Below are 4,869 nucleotides of genomic sequence, written 5' to 3'. Positions count from 1 at the left end.
CCATATCATCAATAGCACTTCTAATGTCTATGCAGTATATCACTGCCATTGTGATTTGCTTTTCCCCAATGACTAATGATATTGACCATAATATCATGTATTGATATCATGTATTGGCCATTTAGATATCTTTTCTAGAGAAATGCTAATTCAAGTCTATCCATATTTAAATTGGGTTATTATTTTATTATTGAGTTGCTTATTAAGAGTTCTCTATAGGGATTTATTTATTTATTTATTTATTTGAGAATTCACAACACTGACTTCTATTAAGGAAGAAAAGCTAAATACTGTTTATATAGTCACTGTATTTTCCAGGCAGGTCAATTGGGCAAGCTCTTCCTTGAAGAGAGATGAATACTTCTCAGTCAAAAAAAAAAGAATCACTTTTTTCTTTTTTAAACAAACCATGAACATTCTAGGGAAGAGCTAGATAGCTAGATTCTGGAGGCTCTGCAGTGAGGACCTAGGCCCTCTAGCAAGTAGTGATGCCAAGTGGAAATAACACCATGAGCCCAGGCTTCCCTGGTCCCATGAGAATGTTCTGGACCAGAGATCTAGGAGAAAAGTCTGGGCACTGCTACCAATCCTCATCGTTTGATGGGCCCTCTTTGGGCTGGTCCTGGGCCTCCTGTTCCAGCTGCACAGTGGATGCCTCCCTCTGTGTAGCACACAGGACCACAGCAGAACTGGGGCTCTTCCTCCTCATACCGGCACTTTCACTGAAGTCAGGAAAGAAGGCTGCAATCTTTCTGCTGGCTGAAACCACAGAGTCTGAGCCGTGGGTGGTGTTGCGCGTGTCTGAGATGCCAGAACTCCTATGAATTGAATCTGGGGACATGTGGCATGCTCGAAACACTCTGGTGGGTCCCATCAGTGTCCTCCAAAGCTGGATGGCATCCTTGTGAGCAAGGATATAAGCTCGGATTGGCCCACCAGCCATGAACTCCACCAGTCGCTGATAGAAAAAACGCTCTTCATGTTCTTTGTAAAACTTCTGGCAATCTTCCTTTCTCCACAGTAGTTCTCTCATTCGTACAATAAGGAACTTGTTGCTCAGAATCTGCTGATGAACAGCCCCCAGAATCAATGGGTGAGCAACTGCATCAGGCTTGATTAGGGCTAGAGTAAGCTGCAGAGCCTTAGGGCTTTGCAAAATTGAGGTCATCTCACTCCCAGCCAGGTCGACATTCACCTGATCCTCCAGCTGCAAAACTAAGCCTCTATAGGGTTTTAAAACATGAAAAGTTCAAGAAGTATAGTAATTAAGAAAAAAAACTGCTCCAAAACACTTTGGACTCATTAGAAAGTTCATTCTTACATATGCTTAAAGGGAAGGCAGGTAATGAGGCTCCTGCCAACTCAGCAGGTGCCTGGATCTATCCCAGGGCCCACAAGGAATGCAGAATCCGGGCCCTTTCTCAGGGCCTGAGTCCACCTACATTGAACACATTCCCCAGGTGGTTAGTGTGAGAAATAAAGACTGAGCAATGCTGGCCCAAGCAGGTGTGTGGTCTACACACAGGTGGTCAAGGACCCTGGGCGCGCAAGGGAGCTCTGCAGCCCTCCACACAGAGCCCCCAAGGTTGAGCACACTGCTGTAGCCTCAAGTGTTGCCCTGTCCAGTCCACAGGACGGGACAGAGGGATGCCCCACCCTCACAGGCAGCTTTCTCTTAGATGAGGCAAAAACGGGATCTCAGATCCTCAGAGGGATCTCACATCACTACCACTCAAATGCCCTTGGTTCCAGACAAATCACATGACCATAGCCAACAACAGAAGGCTAGGAAATGTCACCCAGAGTGGGCAGACACACACACCAAAAACACCAGTGGCTCTGGGTGAAGGAACACATGCTCACGCTCCCCTAGGGAGGCCACCAGGAGTCCCTGCCCGTTGCCAGCAGCAACTCAGAGTCAGACTCTCTGGGGCAGGCCCACTCACCAGGCCTTCACATCAGGATGTAGCTCCTGGCAGTTCAGAGCCCATAAGGGATTCCACAAGGTACAGCCCTGCCCCCCACACTCTGGCTGCAATAATGGAACCAGAACAGAGACAGCCAATCCCCGTGGGAAAGAAGGAAAGCCACTGTGCAGAAGCCACCAAGGGGCCCTAGTGATAGAAAAACTCTTTGGGGCAGACACTGGGAGGACGGCCTGCCCTGACAGTGGGGCAGGCTTCCTGACTCACCTCCAGTTCTGCACCACGAGACGCTCTGTGGTTCCTTGTTATCCTCCACGGCCACAGCTGAAGTTGGTGAGGCTCCCGGTGTTCCTAAGGATACAGGTCCTTCAGAACTTTGCTGGTTTTGCACAACAGGTATCCCCCACTAAGGCCACACCTATTTTGGAAACTGCTTCCATAAGTGCCAGACACCAACCATAGGCCTGCTTCCCGTATTTGGGTTAGGAAGGTAAAGCATTACTCATCGGCTCCCTGCCGTTCCCAGAATGCAACTAGAAAAACACCAACAACTCTGCTGGAAGGGATGATCTCTTATGTCAGGCAAAAAATTGCTTCACTCAACTCCTCCTCACACTCTCCCCCTGGAACGACACCTGCACCTGCTCTGCTTCCTACCTGTAGTTGTGGCAGGTCTTGCATTGGGGGGAACCCACCTTACAGCACTAGGCAAAATCAAAGGCTAGAACGTGCGATAAAGACTCTTGTGTGCTTGCATCGGATTCGGCTCCTGGTTGTTTTTCGGGGTCCCCCAAATCTGGTATTAAAACATACCTATGGGTCATGTTTCTAAACCCACAAAATCTGTCAACCTGTCAGCTTCTGCATTCGGCAGCCCCCACCCCTTCCAGTTAATGACATGGTCTTTGGCTTTCTAGAAGCAAGAGTCTTGGGTGGAGAAGACTTCCTTAATAAGAGCTTCCCTTCACTTTCCTCCACAGTCTACCAGCTCTTTGATAAGTTTTACCCCAAGCACCTCCCTTCCAAGTGCCAGAATCTGAATTAGAGCAAAGAGTAAGTCCCTCTAAACTTGTTGATTTAAATCAGTATTTGTCTCACATGATTGTAGAAAGCAAAAGGAGACTCAGGACAAGCTCCAAGGTCTGGACTGGAGTTGGCTCTGTCATGGTGCCTTTGTCAGCTTCCCACCGTGGTGACAAAATACCTGACATGAGCAACTTGAAGGAGGAAAGATTTATTCTGCAGAGCAGAGAAAAACTGCTCACCCGTGATGGTAGGGAAGCAGAGAGAGCCAGGAGCTGGGAAGAAGATATCCCCTTGGAAGTCTCACCCCCCCATGACTCACCTCCTCCCCCAACTCTAAAGTTTCCACCAGCTCTCAGTAGCAACACCAGCTGGAGACCAAGCCTTCCAGGGAGCCTTTGGACACAGTCCAGATCCAAGCTGTAATGCATAGCCTCTACTGTCTGTGTCCTGCTTATAGATGCTACTGACCTATGTCCCCCAGGGGACAGTGGAAGGAAAAAATCCCAAGTAGACACCTTAACACAATGATTTAGTATTTCTCATGATTCTTCCAATGATATTGGTAATTCTCCAGTTTCTGTCCAGCTTGGCTAACACTGAGAGTCGAGGAAACCCCATCACTTGTTTAGGACCATAGCTAGGGGCCTCTGTCCACATGGTCTCCCAGGTTAGCTTGCATCCTATATGATGCTTATGTTTTTATTTTTTTTAATTTTTTTTTTTTTAGTTGTTGATAGGCCTTTATTTATTTTACGTGGTGCTGAGAATCGAACCCAGTGCCTCACACATGCCAGGCAAGTGCGCTACCGCTGAGCCCCAGCCCCAGCCCGGATGCTTATGCTTTTAGATTTTGATGTTTTAAATCTCCATGGCAAACAACTGGATTTTAAAATGGTCCAAGGATTTAAATAGATGTTTCTCAAAAGAATATTTATAGATGGATGATAAACATATGAAAAGATGCCCAGGGGCTGCAGGTATAGGTCACTGATAGACTGTATGCTCAGCATGTATGAGGCCCTGGGTTCAAACCCAGCCCAAAATAAAAAGGAAAGGGAGAGGAAGAAGGGGATGGAGAAGAAGAGAGAGGGAGAGGGAGAGAAGGGGGGAGGAAGGGGCTCAAAGTTAGTAATTAGCATGGAAGTTCAAATCAAAACCAATAAGATACTACTTCATACCCACTATGATGGCCATAATAAAAAAAAAATAATAAGTATTCGTGAGAATGTTAAGAATTTGGAATTATCCATTGAAATGTAAAATGATAGGCCAGCTGGGTATGTAGCTCAGTGGAAGAGGGCTTGCCTAGCATGAGCAAAACCCTAGGTTCAATCCCCAGCACCACCCAAAACAAGCAATCAAACAAACATGGTAGGCCAGGCCTGGTGGCACATGCCTATATTCCCAGCTACTCGGGAGGCTGAAGCAGGAGGATTACAATCTTGGGGCCTGCCATGGCAACTTACTGAGACCCTTGTCTCAAACTTTTTTAAATAATAAAGGATGTAAAAATAAACAAAATGGTGCAGTTTCCTTGTAAAATACTTGGGCATTTTCCCGAAAATGTTAAATATGAAGTACTATGTGATCCAACATCTCACACACACCCTATGTGGGCAAGGGAAAGGGTTCTCTTCTGGAGGGATGGGCTGGCTGAGAAATAAAAGCTAAGAAAATAATACTACAAACTAACCACAGGACACAGAAATATAGTTTCAGAGTGGGGGCAACGACAGGCCAAGCTGACCAGAGGGGTGCAGCTTCTAACAAAGAAAGGATCCCACGCCTGGTTATTTATGTTGGCACAGATCAAAAGGATTCCACAGGGGCTGGGGGAAGCTCAGTGGTAGAGCGCTTGCCTTGCCCGCATGAGGCACTGGGTTTGATCCTCAGCACTACATAAAACAGTAATTAATAC

At 46.8% G+C, this 4,869-nt stretch overlaps 1 pseudogene; it reads right to left on the bottom strand.

Moving 5' to 3' along the window:
• Positions 1 to 590: 590 nt before the first annotated feature.
• LOC143642208 (nucleoside diphosphate kinase 6 pseudogene) lies at positions 591 to 1,168 on the bottom strand (annotated as a pseudogene).
• Positions 1,169 to 4,869: the final 3,701 nt, after the last annotated feature.

Source organism: Callospermophilus lateralis, chromosome 10, assembly GCF_048772815.1.
Source record: "Callospermophilus lateralis isolate mCalLat2 chromosome 10, mCalLat2.hap1, whole genome shotgun sequence".
Taxonomy (NCBI): domain Eukaryota; kingdom Metazoa; phylum Chordata; class Mammalia; order Rodentia; family Sciuridae; genus Callospermophilus; species Callospermophilus lateralis.
Note: the sequence above shows the minus strand (reverse complement) of the source record. Positions and strands in the feature narration are given on the sequence as shown.